Source organism: Gymnodraco acuticeps, unplaced genomic scaffold (assembly GCF_902827175.1).
Source record: "Gymnodraco acuticeps unplaced genomic scaffold, fGymAcu1.1, whole genome shotgun sequence".
Lineage (NCBI taxonomy): Eukaryota > Metazoa > Chordata > Actinopteri > Perciformes > Bathydraconidae > Gymnodraco > Gymnodraco acuticeps.
Window position 1 is genome coordinate 4,515,450 of NW_022990583.1, and position 18,620 is coordinate 4,534,069.

General features: G+C 42.2%; 1 protein-coding gene across 3 annotated transcripts in view; it reads left to right on the forward strand.

The window, feature by feature from the left end:
- efna3b (ephrin-A3b) overlaps nucleotides 1-18,620 on the forward strand; it is an 83,834-nt gene that overhangs the window by 38,845 nt on the left and 26,369 nt on the right. The gene's annotated exons all lie outside the window — the stretch shown is intronic.

Here is an 18,620-nt window from a genome sequence, read left to right on the forward strand (position 1 = left end):
TAGACTCTTTTCACATTTTGTATTGTAGGCACAACCAGTATTTATACTATCAATTACAGATTATTTTTCTTAATTATTATATATTTTTATTAAATGTCTGGAAATAGTGAAAATCGCCCACTTCGACATCCCAGAGCCAAAAGAAAAATCATTACATTGTATGTTTTTTCCAACCTAAAGCACTTTGAATCGCTACATGCTGAAAAGTGCTATATAAATAAAATTGCCTTGCCTTGCCTACAGTAATTTTTTTCAAATTTAGTAGACTGGAACCAGAAAACATTTTCTTTACAATTTCATTTAACAATGTTAAGCAATATTGTTGCAGAATAATTTCCGTTAATGTTATCGTTTTATAACTCTAATCGATGGGTATAAGATTATGGCAAAAACCATATTCTCGATTATTTGGGTCAATAATTGTAATTGCGATTATTAAATGCTATTATTCAATGACTTTGAAAACATCCATTTATTGGAGAAAAAAAATGTGAACAGTATGTTTTTAACAGTTGATTACCCTGAACTTTAAGTATAATTCAACTGACCAAAAATAATTATTTAAAAAGTAATAATAATAATAAAAAAATAATCGTTTTATTTCGATCGTTGCAAGCTATAATTGTAATCGCGATTAAAATATGATTAATTGAGCAGCCGTAGTATAAGATAGGAGAAGTTACTTTTTAGCTTTCTATTCCCTGCTGGGGAAAAATATGATAATTCAAATGTTGTTCTTGACACCTTTCGGCCTTTTGGCCTTTTGGCCCATGTGTGTGAGGTCACACACATGGGCCAGCAGCACTGCTGTGTGTTATCGGTCTTAGGGTCAGTTCTGCTCTGGCTGTCTATTTCTGCCAGTGTTGAATCGATGGCGTCGTACAGACATTGCACGCGTCCCCACGATATTTCAGCTTGTTCCTCTCCTCTCTCTCTCTCTTGTCGCCTATCATCATCTCTTCCCTCCCCATCTTCCTTCTCCCTCTCCCGTTGGCTAGACTTCACGCCATCACTCTTCTTCCTCCTCCTCCTCCTCCTCCTCCTCCTCCTCCTCCTCCTCCTCCTCCTCCTCCTCCTCCTCCTCCTCCTCCTCCTCATTGTCCTGTTTCTCCGTACTACTCTAGAGTCTCTCTTTAGATCCGATCAGCTGTGTGTGTGTGTGTGTGTGTGTGTGTGTGTGTGTGTGTGTGTGTGTGTGTGTGTGTGTGTGTGTGTGTGTGTGTGTGTGTGTGTGTGTGTGTGTGTGTGTGTGTGTGTGTGTGTGTGTGTGTGTGTGTGTGTGTGTGTGTGTGTGTGTGTGTGTGTGTGTGTGTGTGTGTGTGTGTGTGTGTGTGTGTGTGTGTGTGTGTGTGTGTGTGTGTGTGTGTGTGTGTGTGTGTGTGTGTGTGTGTGTGTGTGTGTGTGTGTGTGTGTGTGTGTGTGTGTGTGTGTGTGTGTGTGTGTGTGTGTGTGTGTGTGTGTGTGTGTGTGTGTGTGTGTGTGTGTGCTGAAGAAACCTAGCTGCTTCTTCATGAGGGATTCCTGTTCTTGGCTTCATATCTTGGCCAGTGTGTGTTTGTGTGCAGAATGCCAATATAATGCTGCACATCTTCTTCTTCTTCTTCTTCTTCTTCTTCTTCTTCTTCTTCTTCTTATGTGTTATAAGAAATGTATTATGTGTGAGCATTGTCTGACACAAATGTTTTTTGTCCGATACAGAGATTTAATTGAAAATATTTTTCAGCAAAACACAAAATATTCATCAGTTCAAGCTCCTTTAATTTGATGACTTACTGATTGTCTTGGTTGTATATTCAATGTTTTCTATTGTTTATAAATTGTTGTGGTTTTGCCCGAAACAAGCTATTTTTAAGACTTCACCTTCTCTAAAGAAGTTTAAAGTGTAACTCATCCAGGGCCGTCCCTCCCTACAGGCCGATCATGCAGACTGCGTGGGGCCTCACCTTGCGGAGGGGGCCTCATCTTGAGGAGGGTGTCTCAGCTGAGCCGAAAATGTGGCACACCTATGCGCTTATGGGGCGCAATTAGTGTGGCACGGTTTCGCCGCTGCGAGGCTCCACTAGCACCCCCCCACCCCCCCCCCCGTCGACGCTCGCGAAACAGAGGGCCTCATCATATAACTTTGCGTGGGGCCTCATGTTGGCCAGGGACGGCCCTGAACTCATCAGACACTTCAGCTACATGTCTAATGAAATAAGGTACTAACAGTGTGCGATGCATCCGTCAATACAATTGTCTAGTGAGCAAGGACTGTGTAATTGATTCAGTAATTGTTACCTGTTGAAAATTCTGTTGAGAAATCATCTGTAGATGAAATAACTAAATGGGGAAAGTCTGTCCTTTTTAATTACCTGATAAATCCAAATACCTAATCACTGCTATGCACAAATCCAATACTCCCATAAAGAAGTCTGAAACATTAATTTGCAACATTGCCTGTTTGGATATTGGCAAACTCCTATTGACTTGGGGTACACATTGTCTATTAATCTAGCATTATCTGTGGGATGTAGTGTATCTCCTCTGTCAGTGGGTTAATGTGTACATGTGTGATTCAATGTATACCTTTGACCTTTGGTGTGCATGAATTTACAAGAGGGACAGCTGTTTTTTGTTTGCATATGTGTGTACACTGTAAAGTCAATGGATCTCAATTGAGGGAGATAGAAGGAGGATGCTGAGAGCTGGAAGTGCTGGCTGGCCTCAATGCTAACACCCACACTGTCTGTAGGCTCTGCTTTCCCTTCCTACGCTCTCAGGCATGGGAATGGGCTAGCACTACTGTAGTAAGGCTGTATATGAATGAGTGTTTACCTCCTCTCTCAGCCAACTTCTCTCTACGGCCGGACTATCAGTTTTTTAATGAGAGAGTAAAGTCCAGGGTAGCTGCTGGAGGTGGATATGGACCCTGTCTTCATTTCACTTGTGTTATAGGGAGGGAGACGCAGCGTAGAAGATAGAGGGTGGAGGGCTGTTTGGAGGATGTGGGAGTTGCAGGGTTGTTGTAATGAATGTACCGCAGTTAAGGGGGGGAGATGTGGGAGGAGATGTTGCGAAATAGGATGTGTTGTGTTGATGGAGCAGAGTTCTTCGCAGCCAGGCAAACTCTCCTCCCATCCTTGTGTGTGTGTGTGTGTGTGTGTGTGTGTGTGTGTGTGTGTGTGTGTGTGTGTGTGTGTGTGTGTGTGTGTGTGTGTGTGTGTGTGTGTGTGTGTGTGTGTGTGTGTGTGTGTGTGTGTGTGTGTGTGTGTGTGTGTGTGTGTGTGTGTGTGTGTGTGTGTGTGTGTGTGTGTGTGTGTGTGTGTGTGTGTGTGTGTGTGTGTGTGTGTGTGTGTGTGTGTGTGTGTGTGTGTGTGTGTGTGTGTGTGTGTGTGTGTGTGTGTGTGTGTGTGTGTGTGTGTGTGTGTGTGTGTGTGTGTGTGTGTGTGTGTGTGTGTGTGTGTGTGGTGTGTTGCAGAAAGAAAGCGAGAAAGAAGGATTTGGAATGCCCCACAGCCTACAAGTGTACCACCCACACACATTACCCACATGTATTAATTAGACCCATACATTTGCATACTCTTCACTCTCCACCTCTTGTACCTCTTTCTTTTCTTTCCATTCCTCCCTCTGTTTCCCCCTCTTCCATACATGCACACACGGTCTCTCACTGACACACATACACGTGCAAGGAAAACTCGTTTCACAGGGACAATCTCTGTCATTACCTCCCACAGCTTCCTCAAGGGACTACATTGTTATTTTCTTCCAGGCCTGATTAAATAAAGTAGAGCAGATAGGACACACACACACACTGCTCCGCACACAAACATATATTACACTCCTATATTTGCTAAACCATGAGTGAATAAAAAACAGAACAATGACACCTATCATCCCACTCATTGTCTGTGTTCAAATTCAATTGTTGCACTGAAGCCAATAGTAATTCCCAGCATATGTATTGCATCACGGGTTGCAATCTTCTACAGTATCAGTCCAGATAATCAAAGGCTCCATGACACTCTCCTCTTGGAGCAGAGGACTCCTGAGATGGCAGTGGGTAGGCAGAGAGGCCAGTTAAACTTTGCATCAGCCATATCTAAGGGCCTCTGTTGCTGCCGGAGAGGAAAAAAAGAAAGAGAGAACACAGAACAAGAAAGACCAGACAGAAGAAAAAAAAATCATTGATAGAAGGCGAAGGAGGGGAGGGCATCGAAGAAAAGAGAAAGGAGGGTCTAGCAGAACAGTACTGCCAAAACTGAGGTCAATTGTGATGAAAATGGCCGTTCACATGACCACAATAGCGGCTGAGTGACAGCACTAAAGCAGCATGGACGGGCTTATCCTGATCACTCAGGGCCTTGACTGGGGAAATCACAATGCCCCAGAGATCTGTCCTTTTTTAGGCTTGGAGGATCACAGAGAGCCCACGGTCCCAAGCTTTGGCCCTGAAACGTCCCTGACATTACCATATCAATGCAACCCCGGCTATTCCGCCAGGGAGCAGGGTGGCTAGCGATAGTGCCTCCCGGTTAGCATCAGCCTGTGCCTTCACAAGGCTATTCAGCGGGGAGTCAATGCTAACTCAATGCTAAGTGTGAATGGGAAGAAGTGTAAGCTCACTCCTTTAGCGTGAACCCATGTCTGCCGGTCCATTCAGACAGGAGTTTGTGTGTTTTTAAGTCTCATGGCTTTCTCGCTCTTTATCTCTACGCCCCACTTTACTTTTCACATTTTAAGTTGTTCTTATGTTTATCTGTACTTTTGTAGGTTTTTGGTTCTGTTGCGCAGTAGTATCGACTTGTTTGAAATACCAAAAGGTGCCATTATATCCTTGCTTATCTTTATTTGTTGAATAATAATTTTAGACCTTTTTTGTCAAGGTCAAGTTCATTTCCATCTTAACAACCTTACCATTTGAGTTTGTTTGAGACTTTACATTTTTTTTAATATAGGAACAATTTTCTTTTATAGAAAAACAAGAATTCTTTATCGCAGAGGGACAACTGGCCAAACATTTACTGATAAAAAAAACCTAGGTGATATACCCTTAAAGCTCCGGAATAACTATTACATTGACCTCGCGGTTAAGATTACCTTTTTAACTGCTGTGTCATACTGTTAGCAAGCTAATGTTAGCTTTGTCAGTTTGTTCAATAAGCTAGGTAACACTAACAGTACTTGGCAGATAGAAAATACGTTTTTAGTTTTGAGCAAAGGACAAACCAAGTCACGAAAAAATAACAACAAATAATATGTAGCCTAATTTTGAGTTATTATTGATCTCTGTTCAACAACTACTTTCTGTTGTACATCCAGTTTTTAATTAGAAATGTATGTTTTAACTCAATGTAGTGGGTCCCGACTCCCTGCTGTTCAAAAATAATATGATATTTTCTTAACTTTGGAACAGATATGTAGACTTTTGGCAAGATGTTTTTTCTTCTAAATGTTCGTATCAGTACTCAGGTCCCATATCTCCTTTAGTATCTTAACTCAACAGCCTTGTACAGCTTCCATGTAATAGGAAACTACTAAAAAAGCCGAGCTGAGGGATGGTGTGAGAACATGTTACAACCTCCCTGTGTTGTGAGGATATTATAACACACGACACTTACAGTAGAAGTTGATATCATTACAATGCAATTAGAGATATTAGCCAGTAAGAGTACAAGCCACAATGTAGTGTTAACCTCATTATTACGCAATGGGGAGGAAATTGATCATCTGGAGAAGGAGAGCTGCTCTCTTATTGATGCAGAAGAGATGGAGGAAGAGATAGAGAGAGGAAGGAAGTAAGGAGACGATCGATGAATAAAAGTAAAGGATGGAAAACTAAAAGGGCAATGAAGAGGGAAAGACAGGTGAGTTATTGTCCGTAGACTTCTTGCTTTGTCATTGGAAATCAGTGCCGTCGGGCAGGACACTGTTTGATTTTGTTCTTCTTGTTTCAATCTGTCAGTCAGCGCATACACACACACTTACACACAGACACGCAGATTGGCTCCAGTCGGCCACTGAGTATCGGCAGTGAGCTGAGAGGTTATCATGCGTTGTCAGGTGCCAGACTCACTCTTGGTAGCAGGTTTGTCATTTGTAATTAGAGAGTAAAGGATCGCTGGCTTGTTTTTTTCTCACCTCTCTCTCCTATTCTCTGGCTGAAGTCTGCCAGGGTATCGACAGACAAGTGACAGGACACACATACACACCACACATATACATACACTGACACACGTTTGATGGGCCAAGTTTGATTCTATTAAGTGGAGTTTGTCAGTTAGTCATGAAGTGTTGGTGTGAATGCTGATGGCCAGACAGCGAATCCCACAGAGCTGAACAGGATCTGAAGCTGCCTGTTCAGACACTCACAACACTGAGGGTGACTGAGCAGTGGCAGGCCTAACTATGATTATTTTATGTCAGTCACATACACACACACACACGCACGCACGCACGCACACGCACACACACACACACACACACACACACACACACACACACACACACACACACACACACACACACACATCCTATTTGGTGTTGTATGGCTATGTGGTCACGGTCCATGTGAGTTCTGGTCACGGTTAAAGAGGCTTCCTTCTGGAGTGGAGGGGGGAGTTGAGTCTTAAGTTGAAGAAGGGGGGAGTAAGAGAAGCAGGAGATAATAAGAGAGGGCTAACAGTGGGGGTGGAGAGCTGGGATGGACCATAGAGGGAGGGAAAAGGGGAAGATAGGTGGGTTCTCCGATTATGAAAGCCTGCGTGCCTCCATTGCTGTGCCATTGATGTATTCTAATGCTAAGTGTAAGGCTGGGCCTCGACTGGTCTCTGGGAAAGACGGGCCTTTGATAAGCACAACCAAGCTCTGGGACATGCATGCCATTCATATGCATATCCTTCGCTGTGTGTGTGCATGTACACACTGTTTTTTTTGCCATTTAAGTAACAGTTTTTCAGCCATTTACGGCAGTTGTAAATTGGTCCAATTTCCATATCAATGTGAGAATGCTTTTGGATGCTTTCAGGGCGGTGGTGGCGAAGTCCATAGGGACTTGGCTTGGCAACTGGAAGGTCACCAGTTCAAGTCCCGGAAAGACCAAGTGCTACCGAGGTGCCCCTGAGTAAGGCACCGTTCCCTACACTGCTCCCGGGCGCCGTACATAATGGCAGCCCACTGCTCCTAACACTAGAATGGGTCAAATGCAGAGAAACCGTTTCGTTACATAGTACCTGTACTACGTAATGACAATATGTTGAATCTTCTTCTTCTTCAGAATGTTTTTGGATGTTTTGAGCATCGCACCATCCTAATCCTAAATTACCCCCTATGCTGGTGGATGTTTTTATCTGGCATCCTATGATTCTGTGTGTGTGTGTGTGTGTGTGTGTGGGAATGTTACATGGAGTCTGAACATGTGGCATTTCGTGTGTGGCTACGGTATAACGGACCACATCTGATCATGTAATTGGCCATCTGCAGAAGAGGGCAAAGTGCAGACTTTCACAGAGGACTACATCTCACTGGCCTGTTCAGGAGGTGTGTGTGTATGTGTGTGAAGCCTCATCCATGTGTGCCCTATAAACTATGTGTGTGTGGGAGGAGACGGGGCGCTGTTGTGCCGATTGCTTTGTTTGCCGTGTGTTCCGGTCCCCAACCGATTATAGCATGAAATTCCACACACATTGTATTGCAATGGGGAGTCTCACATGTGGACAGGCACACACAGACAAGCGCACACACACAATAACACACCAAAGCGAGAAGTCAGAAAGGGCTGTTAATGACTGTCGGGGACAGAAAGGGAGCGGGACTCTGGTGGTGTCAAGGCTTTGTGACAGATGCTGGTTGTAAAAATGCCTTGCTCACAGGTTTATTGTTAAGTAACGAAACGATCAGATTCAGCAAGATTGATGTAATTCCTTCTTTCTTTCTCTTTTTTTCACACAGACAGACACACACGCACACACACACACACACACACACACACACACACACACACACACACACACACACACACACACACACACACACACACACACACACACACACACACACACACACACACACACACACAGGGACCTAATCCCCCTCTGAGCCCTGAAGAGTCTCTCCCATCAGTGACCCTCCTTCCACTCGAGCACTTTGCTTTCCCCTCTCCACTTCCTACTTGCATTTGTTCTTCTCCTTCATCCTCCTCTCCGGCTTGTTCATCTTACTTCACCACCTCTCAGACGATACTTCACGAACTGCTGTTTATCAGCGTGTGCATGCCCCGTGTGTGTCAGCGTATATGTGTTTTTATGAGAGATACGGAGGGGGGGAGCGTGTCAAAGAGTGCTCATCTTGATACTTTCATTGCCTCTCTTTTTGCCCAAGAATATGATGGATGTTTCAAACAGAGCGAGTCCTGAATATGAGAGCCAGCCACTGATTTTGCTTTCACCTCAGTGTGTGTGTGTGTGTGTGTGTGTGTGTGTGCTCCGAGGCACTGAAGGTTATTTGATCTCATTGTGTTGTTGGAGAGGAGGCTGCTCTCTTGCTTTATGACCGGTGCTGTAGGGAGATATGCAGCCTCACCTGCCTCTCCTCAACAATCCATCATCCCCCTCTCAGCAGGCAAACGCACTCCACTCATCTTATTACTTCCTCTCACACTCTCAGAAACATTTAAGAGTTTCTCTCGCTAGCTTGCACTTACACGTTACATAATGTATGCACATATCATCAGATTCTCTCTCCACAGTTTGTACTATAAGCAGAGTGTGTTTGTGCGTTTCACACTTTATAAGTGAGTGACAAAGTTAGTGTGTGTTATAATTCCGATGTGTTTCTGTGAGTGATTATAAGTCCACGCCGAGCGAAAGCAATGCGGCTCCTTCGTTAAGATTTTTAATGTGTGGTAAACTGAACAGGGATGAGGACTCGGCTAATGACTGTTTCTGCACACTTCATCAGATCGCTCGCCTGCAATATTGCCTCATATCACTCTCTGGCACCATTGGCGCTTAATAGTGTGTGTGTGTGTTTGATAGTGTTTGTGTGTACATCTGATCACGACGAATATTGCTTTGTAGAGCCATTACACTTTAATAGGCGTAGTGGAATGCACGCCGCATTAATGCTCCGGCCACAAGAAGTAATGACACAATAAAACAATTAAATATGGTGGAGGAGAATTACTTTTCGAACAAACCGCACCTAGAAGCAATTTGAACTGAGACGGAATAAACAGAAAGTACAGATTAGGTTTATTAAACTCTACCTCGCTCTCTCTTCATTAGTTTCCAAATCTCTGTCAGTATGACTGTATATCTGCTGATTCACGGACTGAAGAAACAAAGAGGAATTTTCCTTGCAATTACAGAGAGTTGATTCTGACTGATGCGTTGCTCAAGAACACATTACAGTCTTCAGATTGAGAGCTATTCCCATTATCGATCAGTCTGCCGATTACTTTTTAAGTAAGGTGTCGGAAAAATGACCATGACCATATTCTCAGAGCCAAAGGTGACGTCTTCAAATTGATTATTATTTTCCTTTTGATGGGAAGTCCAAAATCTAAAGATATTCATTTCAAAGTGATAAAAACTGGCCAATGTTTGTAATTTTTGATGATTGATGGATGAATTGATACCTAAAGCGTGGACCGTTCTCTATCAATCAACCAATAACTACTGAAATATTAAGATTATCTTTTGTGGTAAAAACATTTTAGTTCAGCAGTGTTAACAAATGTAACAACCTGACAATGGGGTTGTTTCCTTCTTCTCTACCAGAGTATGCATTAGTCCCCCTTCTGATGCTTTGGTTTCTTCCAGCAGTCCAAAAACATGTGTTTTGAGTAAACTGGAAATTGCATTTAGATGTGAATGTGGGCGTCCTGTTTAGGATGCCCTTTCATGCTGGGATAGACTCCAGCTTCTGCCACCTTGCTGTGGAAGAAATGTATTTTACATGTTGATGGATGGCTCAATAATAGTTGTTCCAACTCAATGTTTTTATTGCTTCAGTTTGTTAAGATCATTGTGCGGTAATCCACCTGTGAAGCCTTTGTACAACTCTTAGAGAGATAAAACCCAAGATTTGTATTTTACTTAGCAGTATGCCTCTCTCTCACAGCCACACTAATGAGACACATCATTTTCAAGGCTAATCACATCAGTGGAGTATGCAGTTAATTTTTAAAAAATGCCTCAAATGAGCGTTTTGATCTTTTCCCAAAGCGTTGGTAATATCTGGCTAACAAACAGGAGGAGAGCAATTAAGGTCAGACCTCCAAACAACTGTTGGTATGTGCGAAAGCCATATGTGTATATCTGTGTTTAAATACTGATCTGTTTATGTGTTGGAAAGTGTGGGAGTCAGTGTGACTGTAAAGTCTCTGACTCACCGACCAGACTGCAAAACCACCGGGAAATTCTGAGGCAATTTGTCAAATTTGATGTAGGTGTTAGTCTAAGAGTCTCATATTTTTCTTCTTCTTCTCCTTATTTTCGTCTTGTTCTTCCTCTTCTTCGTCCTCTCTCTCACCCCTGAGTTTTTATGTAATCGTTTACAAGGATCTATTGAGAATTAGAGATCGAAATCCCATTTACAAAGGTTACCTACGTACGTAAAGTCAGCCTATGTGTCTGCTGTGAAATCGAAACCTTACCCTCTGCCGCTCTCTCCTTTTTACCCACTGCTAACTGTCTCTCCCTCAACCTCTCTCTCTCTCTCTTGGAGGGGTCACAACTCGACAATGGAGCAGCGATAAGAGAAGAGATACAATTATTGGGAAGACATTTGTGAATTTGTTAAAGATAGGGGGTTAGACAGAGAGGAGGTCGTTAGTGAGGAATAAAGAGGAGACGCAGCGTTGAGGTGAAGCCACATTTGATGAAGGATGAAGAGCGAAGCCACATAAAGGTGCATTCATTTTTTCATTTTGAGCCTGACTCTAAGCAGGTGATTTTAAGGCTAAAACAAAGCTTACGGATACATTTATAAACAATTGATTCAGCCTTTTAAAGGTTTGCCTCCTTTTATAGATGCATAAAGACTATTTCTCACAGAGAGTTTGAGGTTCTAATATCAGTTTCATACGTTTTTATTACATTTGTCAGTGTGAGAATATTTTGTAAATACAGCTGTTTCCAACAACACTTTAATATAATGTGTTGTTCAGTATCTTTACTGGACATTTATTTTATTTTATTATTGAGAAATGGACACACTTATGGTCTAAAGTTTCCCCAAATTAATTAGTCCTGTTTATGGCACCATCAATCCTACAATGCAAGGTGTAACCATTTTTGAACACTGTTTAAACTACACCTTATCAGTGAAACCATAAAATGATGATTGATAATTATCCAAAATCTAATTTACCTGCTCACTATAAAGCAAACCCGTGGGTGATTATTCTTTAGAGAGCAGTGAATGAATTAACCAGTGAGTTATTTCAGACACCAGCCAAGATGTAGTTTAAGTCAATCACTCAATGCTGACTCTTAACACAATTAGCTTGAGTTAATGGTGTTGTTTTCATCGCTGTATTAATTTGATCCGCAGCCCCTTCCTCAGCCAGGCAGCGACATTAAGCAGCTAAGTGTCCATATCTTCTGAATGTCTGTGACTTCATTTTTGTTAGTAAGCATAGCTGAGGATGCAAACTGGTATGTTGTCGGCATATTTTGAAGTTGTCAAACAATACCTAAATATAAAATAGTGTTCATTTTATTGATGGTCTCACCCATGCTTTGGTAGCAACAGGTAGCATTTCTGATCTCAGCTCTCTGCTTAATATTACCCTGAAAACCAGAGGATATAAGGGAGGAACAGCTTTGTGTTTACAAATGTATTTTCTTTATTTCTTCAACTTGGATTGGAACACTTAAATATATATGGAAGCCTGTTTGGCACAAAAAACAGGTTATCAAATCAAATCAAATCAAGTTTTATTTATATAGCACATTTATAAACGATTTTTGGTCGAGCCAAAGTGCTGTACATATAATAAAATTAGCCTACAGTAAAGACACTTTATAGCAAATACAACAGCACAGATTGTTCAGAATATCAGTATGAGAAAAACGACACCCTCTGTCCTTAGACCCTCACATCGTACAAGGAAACACTTCCAGAGAAAACCCACAGTTTGAGGGGAAAAAAATGGGAGAAACCTCAGGGAGAGCAACAGAGGAGGGATCCCTCTCCCAGGACGGACAGATGTGCAATAGATGCCGTGTGTAAATCGAAGAGATAATACATTTTACAGCATATAGACCGAATGTTAGGAAATGCATGTGTCTGTAATAAGAAGATGAATTAAATATCAAATTATCAAATATCAAATATATCTACATGTGGTCACGGCCAAGTAAACGAAAGAGATAGGAAAAGATGGGCTGGAGGGGGGTTAGACTGTGTTATTAAATGATGCGTGGTGACCAAAGGGGGTGTTGTGGGGGGGGTTGAAGATTTATGGTGAGAAATAGCATGATGCGAATGTGAGAAAAGAGAAAAGAGCGGGGAATGATGGAAAACAGGATTAGATAGACAACGCAATGGGGAAGTGGTTCGGGCCTGCAGCAAGCTGAGCTGTGAGTGAGTAAAGTGACAGAGAGGGCGAGTGTGCCAACGTGAAAGTGAGCGTATGAGGGGAGACAGAAGAGGCATAAACGAGTAAAGGTAGGGAATCAGAGTGGATAAGCTAGAGCTGGGTGAAGGAGGATAAAAGAGATGTGTTGGAGAGAGGGGCAAGCCAATACGGGAGAGAAAAGCAGAGGAGGAAGACAGTGTAACTGTAACAGAGTCTGACACAGAGCTCCGACCTAAGCTAATAGCCTGTCTATTAATATCTCCTGCTAATGACTGCCACTCCCCGTCACACAATGGCAGAGAGCATTATCCTTATTCATCAGTTTTTAACTTTCACTTCCTGAATAATGATCCTGATAAAGTCTTTAAATATGAAGGAGAGCAGTGCGACCTGCTGAGTGATAATCTTTTTTTAAACGACATGGGAGCTGCAGTAGACTGGGCCCAGTGAGAAGATGGATTACAGGCTGGGAGGTTGCTGGTTTGACTCCCTGACCCGCCATTTTGTGTACATGTTTTTCTTTTTCTTTTTTCGTATTCATGATTGTGGGAAACATTACATTGCATTTAGCTGACGCTTTTATCCAAAGCGACTTACAATAAGTACATTCGACCAGGAAGACACAACCTTGAAGAAAACAGAATCATATAAGTACATCAGGTTTCATAGAGCCAAACATTTCAAGTGCTACTCAACTGGCTTTAGATAAGCCAGCCCTTTATTAGTAGCCTATATAAGTGCTTTGTTGATAAATCTATCGCTCGAAACGGTATTTCGATCTCCCTGTCTGTACACACAAACTGAAAGATTGACAATAAAGTTAACTTTCACTTTGATACTGATTGAATAGGAATGACAGCAACACATAAATAGTAGGCTAGTAGGATTAAGGATAAATTACAACTTAGATCTGTCTGTTAAATGTGAAGCTACATCCAGCAGACGGTTAGCTTAGCATAAGGACTGGAAACGGGGGGAACTGCTAGCCTGCCTGTATCCGAAAGAGAACACCTAGCAGTAACGCTCAAGCTCTTTAATTAATATGTAAGACATTATTTGTTAAATCTTGTCATTAACTTAGGACATAAAAGTTTGCTATTTGACATGGCCCGCCTTACTCTTTCCGTTACACACCTTATGCTAAGCTTATCTTAAAAGCTGCTGGTTGTACCTTCATCATTAATTGTATTTTTTTTTTTTTTAAATGTCCTTTAGAAAACACAAGAAGGATGCAGGCACTTTGCCTCAGGTTTAGGTGGGACGATGAAATTAAACCCAGAGGCAAGACAACAATCATTCTACCTCTCATCTCATAAAGAATAGTATTATTACATTCACTTTACATAATGATCTATAAAGAGTGTGTGCTTCAGATATCGGATTGGCTTTTTTCAATGACGTTGCATTGCATTGAGGAAAAAAAAACACTTTTTACACATATTTTTTCATTTTTCATCTCTTCATTGTTAATTCTGCACACAGTTAAATACATTTCTAAGTACTTCTTGCCATACCTCTCAGGCTCATTAATTCCCATTCATTTACCAGCAGCACACACATCTCCAGAGACGTCTAATACAGTCACTGAAGGTAATCAGTCAGTGTGAATGAGAAACCAATAATTGTTTTTTAAAGTGTTGCATCAGCCCATCAGCACCAGCCAACACAGCTTTGCAAACAAGTTCAGGAAGCCTCACCACAAAAACTTCACATTTTTGAAGAAATATAAGGAACACAACACTGCAGAAACACTGAAAGCAAGACCTGAGGTTTTTGCTTCATCATTAGTCAGATTTTCTCTTGTTCTTCTTTAAAACAAAATGAAGAACCTCAATTCCTTTCTGGGTCACAGGCTGGAGGAAGGATGACAGTGAAGGCAGGGATACATGAATTGAAAATCAAGAAAACACAAACTATTTGTTTTCTTGACAGAGATGTTGGAGTCAAACCAAACCAAGAGACTTCGGGGAGTTCATTATATCTAGAGTATAAAGCTTAAAACAGCCATCTCTGTGCTGTATTATTTATAAAGTGTCTGTTCCAGAATTTTAAAGCTATTTCAATTGATCAAGCAGAGAATGAGTTTTATTACACCCCACATTTCACACAAATAGGGAACAATCTAAGATTCAAAGGCCTTTTGATATGTTTATAGGAGATACCAATGATTGACTGTTACAATCACCTAAGCTACTATTATCTGTGTACAACCACCTAAAAGACAAAAGCTTTGGGGAGTAATCAGCAATATTGCAGCAAAAACTAAGTACAAACAAGGTTACGTTTTCATTCCCGTAGCTCCGTATGCTTACCAGCAATCACTGGAGAATTTAAGATTCAAGAAAAATAAAACTTAATAAAAATCTCCACAGTAGATTAACCATTACATCAAATGGATGCTGTGATTCTCAACATCATTAGTTCACATAAAGCTTGATTGTAAAATATATATAGAAAATGGTCTAATGAAAGGGGACAATGCCAATAAACAGTATCTAATCACAATAAACCCACCACCTTATTTCCCTCTCTTCTATCATTGTATACACCTTCCCACCATTACCCAAAATCCACTGCTTATCTATCATTGGATTATTTTTAATTCCCAGTTAATACTTCTGTGCTTCCTTCATTTCCATCCTTTCCTTTCTGCTTCAGAGAGATGAAAGGCTGCACATCGAGGACACACAAGCCAGTGCAACACATATTGTTAAGTGGGATGTCTTTGCTCAGCCAAGCGTCGTTGTATACGACACACATTCCAATTAGAGACTTCCTCACAGGATACAATTGTGTTTCTCTCTCATTGGGCTCCCCTGAAAAAGCTTCCCCTCTGAGAAACAGTTGAAGTGACCTTGATAACAGAAGGTCTCGATCGATTTTCAGCATACAGTCTGGATTTAAGTGTTTGGCAGAGGTGAAAAACCGAATCTTTCCGTCTTCACTAACAATCCGCACTGCATGCCCGTCTTTCTCCATTTCTCCTGCATATCTCTTCTTTAAATCATCTCCCCGTCGATCTGACCCTTGACACACACACACACGAACACCCACACACGCATAAAGGGAATGCAAAATCCAAAACAGACACACTCTAATGTTTTGCTGCCTCTCTAGCTGCCCCACTTTGCTGTTAGCACAGTGGTTGTGTAAAGATAGGACTATTGTGATCTCAATGTTAGCACATTCTCACACACACACACACACACACACACACACACACACATACACATACACACACACACACACACACACACACACACACACACACACACACACACACACACACACACACAACAAAGCACACACACATGCAAAACACCATATAGACTGCATAGTAGCATTTTCACGGCATTGTTAAACGGTGCATTAAGCCCATTGTAATGTGGGGGGGGGGGGGGGGGGAGCGGTGAGATGTAGAAACGACATCATATAGAGACAGTTGAGCCAGTAAGACATGTTGACATGACATCACCGCTTCCTCTCTGCCATAACGACCGTGCAGAGAGAGAGAGAGGCACGGAGCGGAGTGGGGGAGAAAGTAAGGAAAGAGTGAGGTATAGTGAGAGATGAAAATGAAGCCGTTGAGAAAGAGAGAGGCGAGAGACAAGGGGGTAATAAAGGGAAGGCAGAGACATGAAAGCTGACACTACACATTCGTACTCAGTGGGAGGTCCAAAGTGTATCTGTGTGTTTCTTACACTGCTGAAGTTTCTTTGTCTCATTTAGTCTCTCATAACACAACGTGTGTGTGTGTGTGTGTGTGTGTGTGTGTGTGTGTGTGTGTGTGTGTGTGTGTGTGTGTGTGTGTGTGTGTGTGTGTGTGTGTGTGTGTGTGTGTGTGTGTGTGTGTGTGTGTGTGTGTGTGTGTGTGTGTGTGTGTGTGTGTGTGTGTGTGTGTGTGTGTGTGTGTGTGTGTGTGTGTGTGTGTGTGTGTGTGTGTGTGTGTGTGTGTGTGTGTGTGTGTGTGTGTGTGTGTGTGTGTGTGTGTTTAAGACCGTGTGCTGCTGCATTAAGGGGCATGAGGAAAACCTTTAGAGTCACCAGGGTAGTATAACACAAACACAAATGCCTGCTTCATATAAAAACAGCAATCTGTTCCTAGTTACAGCTCATATGACTCACTGTAACGGAGCATTGGCTCAGACAAAGGGTCAGGCACACACACACTCAGAGCACATTAGCCAAGCTTGAAGCTATATGCCGCTAGAGACCAGTACAGCCTACCCCCCTCCTTATTTTCTCCCTGACCTCTTTGGCCTCTCACTCTGTCTCTTTCTCCATCCCTGACCACCCTCACTTCCTCCCTCCTTGTCTCGCTCACACGTCACTCATTCTTCCACCTTTTTTTTAATCATTTGCCAATTTCACCAGCAGCCTTTCTTAGCTGAGGGTTTGTTTTTGCAATCAGCACACCAACAGTTACAACAACAGCGCGCAGTGGCATGGGCACATGCAGACACACAACATAAACAAGGATTTAATTTGTGTGTTTATGCAAAGCCAGCATTTGCTATTCAAATCAGCCGACCACAACCAATTACATCTGATCCAATTACATTCTACATGCAACACTTGATATCAAGAAAAAGTGTTCTTAGACCTCGGTGAACAATGCTGCCATTCTAACAAGCACATGCGCATGATTGCGTGTGTGTGTGTGTGTGTGTGTGTGTGCATGTGCGTGTGCGTGTGTGCGTGCGTTTGCGTTTGTGAGAGTGTGTGTTAGCTGACCTGCAGGTTATTCCCTGTTTGGCTCATCGTCATGTTTGATTGGCTGTCTGCCGGTTTCATCACATTGCACCAGAGACAGAAACAGACCTCATGGCCTCTCACCCATAGGTCTCACTCTCTGTCTTTCTCTCCCTCTCTCACTCCGCCCTCTCTCTCTGTCTCTCTCTCTTTCTCTCTCTCCGGCTGATCCGAGCTCAGAGCCGGTGTTGGCTGACTTTGGTTTTGTCTGCCAGGCCGAGCTGTAGGGAAGCACTTTGATTGAAGAGACAGAACAAAAGCTCACGCTGCCATCTTTGAAACTGCTGTCCCATGCACACACAGATAACACACACACACGTGCGCCAGACAAATCCACATAGAAACATTAACTGACACACACACACACACACACACACACAGACTTTTAAGCAATCACATGAGGATAAATCCGCCTGCAGGAGCAGATGTGACACCTGCAAATATGTATGTAACCTGTCTGCTGCTCACATGTATTGGCAAACAAACATCCCCTTCTATTACCTGCCCAACACCCACACACTTATACACACTCATACACACCATCTGCCTATCATTTATTTGTTAGCAGGTAATGTTGCTGTATTTTTCATTTGCTTCAATATGACAGTGTGATCAAAGCTACAATCAGATGTCTTGTTTTGTCCCATTGTCTTTAAACCCTCAAATATTCAATATACACATTGCTTGAAAGATGAATATAGTTGGTGCAGACTGATTTTCTCTGGTGGACTTATTGATGGACAGGCAATCATTGCAGCCCATGGTATAATAATGGGATATGTAAATCTATATCAGAATAGCACTGCTAGTTAAAGTATATCGTGTTTTCTGGAAATTCAATTGAGAATCCATCTCTATATATTCACAAATAACCTCAGTTCCTATACTGTAATGCAGCCTTTATAACCAGGAAAGTCTTGATGACAACCATATTGCAGACAATATTGAATTGTACCAATATTGATGTTACATCAATGTACACATGTGCACCTTTCCATCCAAATGTTGAGCATCATATTCTCTTCTCACTGTGTCTGATTCACTCTGCTGTGGCTCTGACTAGGAAAATAGAGGAAATGATGGCCTGGACACGTCGGAGCAGGATGTGTGAGAAAGACCGGATAAATGGGACGAATAGAGGAGAATAAATAGAGGTCGCAGAGGGAAAGAGGAAGGAATACTGATTGCACGATTAGAAGAGCTAAATGCAGGTGTGTTGGACCATTTAGAGCGAGTTAACTGAGAGAAAAACTAAGTTCCGAGCTGCTGCTGCTTCTAGCTCAGTGGCAATGATAAACATTAC